Consider the following 10,702-nt stretch of genomic DNA (forward strand, 5'->3'; position numbering starts at 1 on the left):
TTATAACTAGTTTAACGAATTTTTAAAAAAATATTTTAGGTCATTTCCATTTTTTCCCTGTTGATATTGGTATATTAAAATATATGGAATAATTAAGTTGCATCTAGTTAGTAAAACGAAACATTACGAAAAGTATGATGCGACATATTTTTAATCAATATAATTACTTCATTTTGGAATTATAACATTTTCGTAATAAATTAATACCATTGAAAAAAATAATATTATTACACTAAAGAATAAACGAGATTCTCGACCGTGTTGCTCAAGTTTTTGTAATTTTACTTCATAACATACTCGTACATAAACATATTAGACTGAATTATAAACCAGGTATAATTAATTAGGTAATCCTAGAAAAAGAATAAGCAAAAAATCTATACATTACATTCAGAATTCTAAATGTTTACATAAACTTTTCTCCCAAGGCCTGCCGGGAAAAAGATGTCAAACGTTCTTTGGTCAGACGATTGCAAACGAACGCTAACATGATTAATTTTGTTTTCAACAATCACATTACCATTTCAATTAAATACCACAAAGTGATTAAATTTTGGAATAATTACTTATAAATAATAATACGGGCAATTTAAGGCGTAATTTATCGGATGCACAATGACAAAATACTACTATTAGATCTGAATTTGGAATAAATATTTTGCACTCTTTCAACTCATTAGACATTACGAACACTGATATTAATTAATCGCAAAGCTTAAACGTTTAAATACTTACTCACTACATATAACAGTGCAAAGTGCATGAGAATAATCTGCATAAAATGAACAAAAAATATTTCAAACAGTAATTGTAAACATTTTCTTACTTACCTGCGCTATACAACCAACATACATTCAGCCATGTTTTACTGCAGCTAGCTTTCAAACACTTTTCTCCTGATTGGCTAATTTCCAGTCAGTCACGTGATTCTTCCGCGCGGCTTCTGAAACATTATCTGTAATGCTACAGGCAAATCAGCTGTACCCGCCACAGTTTGCTTTCAACCTGTTACCATTACAGGAAATTCTTGTATAACATTTTGATTTCTGTAACTTTACATAACTTTTGCCTGTAAAGAGTGAACTTTTTTTTACAGTGTGCGTCTTCCTGCAGTAACCGCAATGCGAAAACCTTTGTCCAGTCGCACTGCAAGATTAAAACAAAGTGCTCCGAGATTATAAATATTACTATTACTGCAACTATTGCTCTCTATCTTTTGCTGCCTATGCTTCCTAGCCGAAGGACTTCTCTTGTTTGGCTGCTTCTATTCATTATTAAAAATGTAATGCACTGCAATCAAAAATTTTCAGTCATCTTCTAACTTCAGTCCACTCATGACTGCAAAATAATTGGTGGCTTTCCCTAGTCTAGCACGTCATTATGGCTGCAATATGCAACCCACAATTTTTAGAAGCTTACATTTTAAGACATACAGTGGATGATAGAAGCGAGCGGCGAAGTCCTACTTTGATGCAGGCAAGTGGGAAAGTGTATAACGCATTCAGATGAGTGAAGGACATAAAAAAAAAAAAAAATTAAAAAAAAAAAAAAAAAAGTTTTGGTTTTAACAGAAATGGATAAGAGGTTTCTGCATTACAGCGTTATACAAGATCTTATCATGCCTCATGCCGATTAATTATGAAATAACGCAGTTTAGATTGATTTGTTATAAGCCGTTACTATTTTTAGGGTAGAAAGAAGTACCCAAATTAAATTGAAGAATAAAAGGGACTATTGCCAATTAAAATCAAAAGTTTGCTTTCATATTTTTCATCAAAAGAGGCTTGTTTAAAAAAATATAAAATAAACTAATTTTAATTGGCAATAGTCCCTTTTATTCTTCATTTTTTAATTTCATTTTAACCTTTTATTTTATTTTAATATTTGGGTACCCATCAACCGGTATAGAGGTTAGCGTCGCTGACTGCCGTGCCGAAGGGCCCGGGTTGGAATCCCGGAGAAGGCATGGATGTTTGTAAATGTATAGTGACCGCGCGGCATGGGGGCACTCTAAATACGCGGCTTGCCGAAAGTCCTCTCGAGAGGCTGTGGTAGGGAAAGATGAGGGGTGGGAGACCCTTGGACCCGTCCTCCCGGGGAGCTCTTCATCAGAACTAGGGCCGGAACTGAGCCTACTTTAAACTAAATGTCAAAATTAATTCGAATCATACGACATTAAGGTACACTACACTGACGATATCGTTTTTACAGTACTCCTGAATAAGATTTCGAGTGAAACCGAAACATTTTTCCTCTCTCCGACTTTTTCTTCTGAGTGTATCAGTTTCTCCCTTGCTTCGCACCTGCCAACCAGTAGCTTCTGCTTGTCTTCAAAGCTATATTTTACAAGTTATAAGAATAAGGCGCGGATGTGCCCATTTCATTTGTGCTGGATTGATGAAAAGTGTGTACCAACTATAAATAAAAAGAAACACTTGAATTCGGCCAAGTCTGCAAGTTTTTCCTCGTTATGCATCTATCTGTGCAATAAACTCTTTGCATTATATAGGGAAGTGCCCATTTATCCAATGGAAATCAGAGTCTGCTAACGTACCATTGTGATTTAAGAGATCAATTAAATATCCTATGCTTCATGCATTGGAGGCATGATATTTTACAAGGAAACAATTTTCGCCGTAAAGTAAAAATGATAACACCCAGAGGTGGACTATTTTCTCGTTCAATTAGCAATTGCGAGAGAAACAGCGAACCAACCCTCCTCTTCCCATCACCAATTTACATTTTGGGTTCAAAAAGCTGTGGAAATGGAGAGGGGGAGGATATAAAAAAAACATTTAGAAATAAACACTAAGCCAACATAATCGTGCTATTTTATACTTTCTGCGTAGTAAATAAATTAAATACCGCAAGATTAAAATTTGTTTAAAAGAAAACGTAATAACCTACCGTTCAAAGTACCCTCAGTCAATGGAAGTCGACAAGGTATGGATCCGGTTTTGTCAAGGTCTGTCGTCGCAATCTCCTGCTCATTTCATCCCCAGCTCACTCGCTGCGCTGATTTGTCTTGGCAACGGGTCCGCAGAGGGAAGGGGGGAATGCAACACAAGCACAGCACTGGAAATCAGGGGAAAAGAAAGAATTCTATTTCATCCTCCATTTTCCCGGTATTTCCATGGTGATTTTGATATTGCGAAAGCCTACGTCTTCTCTGAGAGGATGAAACCGGTAGAACCAACCAATGACGCAGTTCTGGAGAAGCGCGTGCCGCAGAAGAACAAGGGGCAAATTTGCCTCTAGTGTCATTGCCCTCAGGATTTAATTTCTAAATTTAGAATTGCCGGATCCTTATGGAAAGCCGTTGGGAAAGACGAACAGAAATATAAAAATAATGCAATACTTAACAATTACAATTAAATAAAAAGCAAAAAAGATAATTAAAAATAAATAAATTAATTACAGATAATTGTACAAAAAATTAAAATACCCAAGAATATCTCAGTTATGTTTCCTGCTGGAGTTGCGTTTGAAACCTGAAAAATACAGGAACTGGGCTTCGGCTGAATTAATATTATTCAGTTTGCTTAGATATATTGTAATAAAGTTGATGTGCAAGTTATAACAAGATAGATGAAATAATATGATGTAGTTTGCATAACTGTTTTCAATTTTTATTCTTAATTGGGTTTGCAGAATATTCTTTTTTATTATCAATTCGTCTAAACTCCGATATTTTCGAAATGTTTATAAGAAAATATAATAATAACTAAATAATATAAATGATATAAAATTACATTTAGTTACATTATAAATATAAAAATGTAACTAAATATCATTTTGTTTAAAAAAACTGCATTTAATTTACGAAAAAAGTTAAATAAAAAGAGCTTATGTTAATTACTTCAGAAATATGTTAACTGATGCGATTAATTACAGTATTAATTTCGCAGTATTAATACTGCGAAAGATCAATAATGCCTTTCATAATATGATACTAACTGGGTTGCTCACTCAAATCTGGAAAGCAGTTAAGAACATAATTATCTGCGAGATAACTTACGTATGAACGCTGTCTTAAGAGAATTGACTCCATAAAAAGCTTTTTAAGGGGGAAACTGATTCTTAATGACATTAAATTTGAGAAACATTAAGAAAACATTAAGCAGCTGGCACATACATTCCTAAAAAAATATAACTTTGAAACAAAAATTAAAATTTATTTTTATTAAATTGTCATTTAAGCCAGTGGCCTCCAGCTCAAATTGCACGTGGGCCGACTGCACGATCTGGAAACAGCTGACCGGCCAAAATCTTGCTTTTAGCAAAATGAAAATTTGTTATCAATAAAATAAAAAAATATTTTAACTACGTCTTAAATTCACTTACTTATATATTTATCAGAATACATAAACAATAATAGTAATAACAGTAATGCAATGGGAAAAATTTTTTAATTTATTTTCTAACTCAAATCTAAAGTTTGGTGCCTTAAGACATTTTCCCTCGTTACACTTTGCAATTCAAACATTTTGACAGCTAAACACTAATATTTCAGACGCACGTTTATTTGATATAATTCTAATATATTTAATTAGCTATAATAACTTACTCGAATTTAAATTAAAGTAAACAAATTATAAAAACTTTACAAGTGGAATGGGCCTTGAGATTAAATACAGACAGCCTAGTCTCTTTCTCTTATTTATTAAAATTTTCTTCGACGCATAAATTAAAATGCATATATTTGGGCGTAAATAATTATTCGTTGTATATGTTCATGCACTGGAGAAAAACTGATAGAAATTAAATTATCTTCACCAAGGACTGAAGATACTTGTCGATCAATCGGATTCTTTTCATGTTTAAACTGTGGCTCTTATTTATTAAATTTTTCTTAGACGCATAAATTAAAATACATATATTTGTGCATAAATAATTATTCGCTGTATAATGTCCCTGCACGGGAGAAAAATTACTGGAAATTAGATTATGTTCACCAAGGACTGAAGATGCTTATCGATCAATCGGGTTCTTTTCAAGTTTCAAATGTGACAGAAAAACTGTTCCCATTCAAATGTATTAGTCCAAGATAATGCGATTGATCTTAGCGCAAATATTCGTAAATGAACGCATTTGTTTTGTGAGATGCTGCTTAAGTCTGTATCTTCAGATCTTTGAATAAGATTTATATCACAATGTAAATTAATTAACCTCATTTATAAATTTACTGATGCATTATTCATGTTCGTTTTAATGGTAATTAAAGTAACATAAACTCAGAATCTAATAACTAAAATCTTGAAATCATTGTAGCACCATATTTGCAATAAATGCATAATTGAAATATATTTGCATGTCACGTAAAATTGCTTTGGGAGCCGTATGCGGCTTACGGGCCGCCAGTTTCAGACCACTGATTTAAACAATACTCATAACGCATATGAGTAATTTCTGAAAAACAACTGTATTCTGTTGTAGGGTTTATATTTATTTTAACTAACATTTATTTTAAGCTATCTTTCCTGTCAAGCCTTTACTTTCCCCTAGAATTGGCAATGCCAGAGTATGTAAATTAGTAGAACGCGCAGAGCATTCAAATTTTTAGCAGAAGTAAATTGAGTTTAAATAGAAGGGAAACGAGTTTGTAAGTGTGCTTCTTGAATCGCGAGCGTGAAGGTTGCTAGCTAGAAATTTTAAGAACAGCGCGTTTCGGCCTGTGTGCCTATTTCGGCAGTTCGTTGAAACTTTCAACTTCTTAATCAGTAAGTTTGCTGAATCTCAGCTGTATCTTAGAACGTGGTTAAGTTAGTTACGATTATAGAGCCTCGGAGATAGTGATTTCGTTAGTTATTTATTCTGTCATTTATTTTTAGTTGTATTTTTCTATTTTGTTTCACCGCCGGGTCGGCGTAGTTTGTGAGCGTCAAGTGAACGCAACTGTGATTTCTAAAGTGAAATAAAAAGGGATTTAAACCCTTATTACGAGTTTGTGTAATTTACAGTTCATAGCAGTGACTACTACTGTTGCGGACAAGTTGGAGCCACGCAACATCATACTGTGAAATTTTAATAATTCTGCATCAGCGTGAAGTAAAATCGAATTCTCGGGAAAATTAAAAATACACTAATGTTTTAAAATATATAAACTACTTAATTCGAAACAGTGACAGTACGGCACCTATGTACGGCTTAATCATTAGTTTCATCTGAATCCAACTACAATAATTGTTTTTTTTTTTTTTTTTTTACTTCAGATACTTTTATATATATCACACAAGGCCATCGCCAGACCCGGCGCAGACTGTGCAGACATAAGGGGAGCAAAAGTTCCGATTAAGAAATATTAACATTCCAAAAGGACAAAATTTTTCTCTTTCTTGTTTAAACTGAGAATCTGGCGGGGGACCCATTCATTCATTAGGTATCGATACTGGAGAGACTTAGGTATCTCTTCAAAATGCAATTTTTACTTTCCTGGGAAAACAGAGTCGTTGAAAAAAGCTGAACAGCTCCGAAAATGAAAAGATTTCCCCTTCCCTCCCATATATTAGAATGTGCTCTCGTTGAAGTGAAAAATATTTAGGAGATGAAATGACAGATTTACCGTTCGAATTAGAAATCTTTCAATTAATTGAAGATTTAGAAAAACGCAGCAGTTTTATGTGAGATCCAAAAATACAGAGTTCCATTTAAATACTTACATCCACTACAGGCAAATATCTCAAATATTTTTTAGAAATGTTATTTATTGTGTAAATTGCGCAATTTCGTCCTTCAATGAATAGAATTTCTCTCCAACTTCTTCATGTATTGAGGGGAGACTGAATTGATGAATATTTTCCCTTATAGTTATGGACGAATAAAAATGTATGCAATATTTCATATGAAAAACTTAAAAATATACTTACAGATAAAATGCACGTTAAGAATTTTTAATAAAAGAAATTCCTATGCCAGAATTAAATATAGAAAGGGAAAAAGAACCAGATCAGTAAGACATGAAGAATATTAATGTAGAATACATAACTTCTAAATTATTATAAGGTACTTCTTCTAATATCAAACCAAAGACTAAAAAATCCTAGTTTTAAATAACTGAGGCAACTTGTTAAAATTAAACATATATATGTGGTGTAAAATTATATCGTCTTCTGAAAACTCTTTCAATGCAGACATGAAACGGATAATAGCGAATGCTACATAAAACAGGATATTTAAGCATCGTACATTAATTCGGTGAAACTTAACTGATAAGATAAATATGGCAGATATTATCGATATTAACAAGTAACAATAAAACATACTGCGTACTATATTACTTCATATATTCACTAATTCTAATAAAGTAAAGCAAAATTTATTCTTCATTACAGTATGCTCTTTCTTTCGCTCGGTTGTATTAAGTAAGGTAGTCTAAAAAGTTAACCTGATCCATAAAAGACCAGTCAATAATTAAGACATACTGTTCATGCACTCATTAGTACAATGAACAGTATTAAGAAATGGTGGGAGTAATTTTTTTTCAGCAAAGCAATCAAAATACATCTTATGGCTGTAAATTTTACAGTGAAAAATCATGTGTACATATCTAAACAATAACATGTAATAAGGAAATTTCCCTTTTGGAAAAGATATTAATTTATTATGGGATTCAACGACATTTATATCTGCTATGGGGGGGGGGAAGAAGGATAATCGTTAGACACTGGGATGATGGTATGTTTCTATGAAATTGAGGAAATGGGACAAGGATCTTCATGATCTTTTTTATAGAACTGAAGAAGAACAAAAGATTTAAGGGTTTTCCATTTTCGTTAGCTTTTAATACCCCGCTCTGGTAAGTAACTTTTGCAATTTGTGGTGCCACTAAACATTGGCACGAATTTTTTCTTTATTCTTCAGTTCGTGAAGAACTTCATTCTTCCCATAAAATCAACGAATTGTTGCAATTTTTCTTTTTTCCCTATTTCCATCGCATTCAAAAATTTTTCTTTCTCCCTAATGGGCGAAACATAGCATGATTTTCTTAGAAGCACAGGTAACATCACTACTCTTACGGGCTGAAATAAGAAATTTTCGACTACGAAAGCTACAATAAAACATCGCTAAAGACAAAAAGGAGATTTTTAAAAGCAGAACAGCGAGAAATTAAACAGAAAACTATGTGTAAGTGCTAGAGGAAAAATCAGATTGCAAAATCTATGCCTCTTTGGTATCATAAACTGTAGACTTTAAAATGAATATTGAAGAATTATCTTCTAGCCTTGTGAAACAAAACAGAAATCAGAAGAAAGGTGTATAAGATCCTTTTATTCGAACACAACAAATGACCCAACTTGAGTTTACATAAGCCAAACACTTCTGGCCTAAAAGAAACACGTAACAAAAAACAATTTCAAGGTGTAGAAGATTAGCCTAACAGCGCACAGGATACTTTAACGCGCAGGAAAGGCTCTGGTTTGTAGTAAACTAGAGAGACAAAGCTAAATGGCTAGAAACACTCAACGCCGCTAACTCAAGTCGCTAATAATCACAGCACAATGTGGCCTGGAATAGGTTGACATGCTCTAAAAACTAATTTCCGAAAATCTTGCTTTTAAATAGCACTTCTTCCTACCTTAATCTGAATTAACATTCGCTATCTCATATACATTCTGGCATGAAAAGCGTAGGTGAAAAGAGAGTAATGGGAAAGTAGTCAAACTTAAAATGAACTATTTGTTAAAAATAAATAGGTAAACCTCACAAGATGACCACTGAGAGACGAAGTCCATTGTTTTTCATTTTTATAGCCATGAAGGGGAGGAGATAACGTAAGAAAAACGCGAATCTGAGAACCGACCTCTAACCTGAGAATGTCGCTCCGTCGCATTTAGTTGTATGGTTAGTAAAGTGTACGCAATGAAGGGAAGGAAGGAGATGCTATTTCGCTTGTCCTACTCCTCCCTCCATGGGCCCACCAGCGGCCGAGCGGTAAAGCCGCTGAACACTGGTAGTTCGGTCCGAAGTTTGAATCCCGCAAACGGTCTGGCTGCATGGGCGTTTTCGTGGTTTTCCCCATGTGTAACGTGTATACGAGCCAGTTTCCCTTATAAAGTCCTTCACGACGGCATTCCTCCCCTTAGGCAGATAGCCCTCGAGGCTTTGCCATAATCACATACACATACACACCTCCCTCCATGTTGTATCAGCATATTGTCATACTCGCCATTGAAATTTAGTTCTGAGCTTTTTTCAGAATTTCACTTTTGGCTATAGGCTGTGCATCATCACTTGGCGCATATATTGAAATTTCAAAAGACTTTCCCGCGTTGCCAATCACGGACATGGAGGTACGACTGTAATAATGCAATAAATTAAAACTATAATAATAATAATAAATTCATAAATAAAATACCATTATTTTCATAATTTATTATTTTTGAACATATTTCTTTCCCTCCCCTCCGTTTATAGCATATTGTTACGAATTCTGTACACATATTTGGATGGTGAAATTTCTTGAGAAACTGTTTCCTTTTTCTTTGTAATGTAACGCGAAAAGCTTCAGTAATCGATGCTCTGCAGGAAAAATAAGAATACAGGAGCAAGTCTAGTTAACATTGAGTAAATGGCAATCTCGCTAATACGCGAAACTGACAAAGTTTTTGGAGAGCAATCGCCCAAATTCACCCTACTTAGTGGCCGTTCGGCGATATTTTTCTGTGATCTCTGTGTAACTGTTGAGGGTCGGAGCTGAGTCGTTTAGAGTCGAGTTGGTTCAGAGTCAATATTTCAGAGTCGTAGTGTTGAGATATAACTGTAATGGATATTGTAATTGAGTAACTGTAATTGATTCCCGTTTTAGCTCTAACCGTATCCCTCATATGCGTTCCAGTAATTTCGAGATGCTGGAAGTACTAGATATTTCTTGTTGGCCGGGGGAAAAATATATAAAGCTCGGAGAGAACATCAATTTCTCAGTTGTTAGTTCAGACCTGAAGTCGGAGTACTTATATTAAGCATTTATTTTTATCACAACCAAGTGGAAACTTAAATGCTTGCGCGGTTTCTCCCATGTGCAGTCTAAATGCGAAGTATTATTTAGCCTTGAAGTTATGCATCATTATTTTAATTGCTTAGCATACATTACTACTTTACAATGTACCCCTACAAATAGCTGTGTATTTCTTGTAATATAAATTTACCACCTGCCAAAATTACGTTTTAATCTGTCAAAATATAATAAATGACAGTACAGTTTAGCAGTGCGAAACATTATGCAAAGACTTCAGTAATGCGCAAAAGTATGTGCAATTTTTGAGTTGAAAGTTTATAAGAACTTATAAAGTCGATAGAATAAATTAACGAGCTCTAGAAAGACTGTATGAGGAATTATCCTCAGGTCTCAGGATCACAGACAAAGTCAGAAGAAGGCTGTGAAGAACTCTTCATTCAATCAGATACAGTTGCACAGACGGTCCCACTTGGACTTGCATAAAAGAACACATCTGGCTTAATTTAAACAAGTAGTGTTGAACTTAATATACAATGTAATTAAACTAGCCTGACGGTTCACAGTATAATTTAAACGCGCAGGAAGGCTCTGACTCGCAGATGGCGGCGGGAATATGTCTAATGGCCAGAAGCACTCAACAGCACAGAATCAAATCGCTAGTAAGTTAAAGTAACAAGCTGGTCTTCAAGCAGACATAACACGCTCTAAAATCACCTTCCGAAATCTTCGCTTAAATAGCACGTCTTT

The 10,702-nt window shown here is 34.2% G+C and overlaps 1 protein-coding gene across 1 annotated transcript in view; it reads right to left on the reverse strand.

Annotated features, from left to right (window-relative positions):
• Nucleotides 1-3,191, reverse strand: part of LOC118187747 (uncharacterized) — a 143,758-nt gene extending 140,567 nt beyond the window's left edge. Inside the window, exon 1 of the mRNA XM_035358025.2 lies at nucleotides 2,908-3,191. The gene's annotated coding sequence lies outside the window, so the exon portion shown is untranslated. The remainder of the gene's footprint in view (nucleotides 1-2,907) is intronic.
• Between the last annotated feature and the right edge of the window lie 7,511 nt (nucleotides 3,192-10,702).

This window comes from Stegodyphus dumicola, chromosome X2, assembly GCF_044657685.1.
Source record: "Stegodyphus dumicola isolate Sdum_Otavi_A_Nest chromosome X2, ASM4465768v1".
NCBI classification, from domain to species: domain Eukaryota; kingdom Metazoa; phylum Arthropoda; class Arachnida; order Araneae; family Eresidae; genus Stegodyphus; species Stegodyphus dumicola.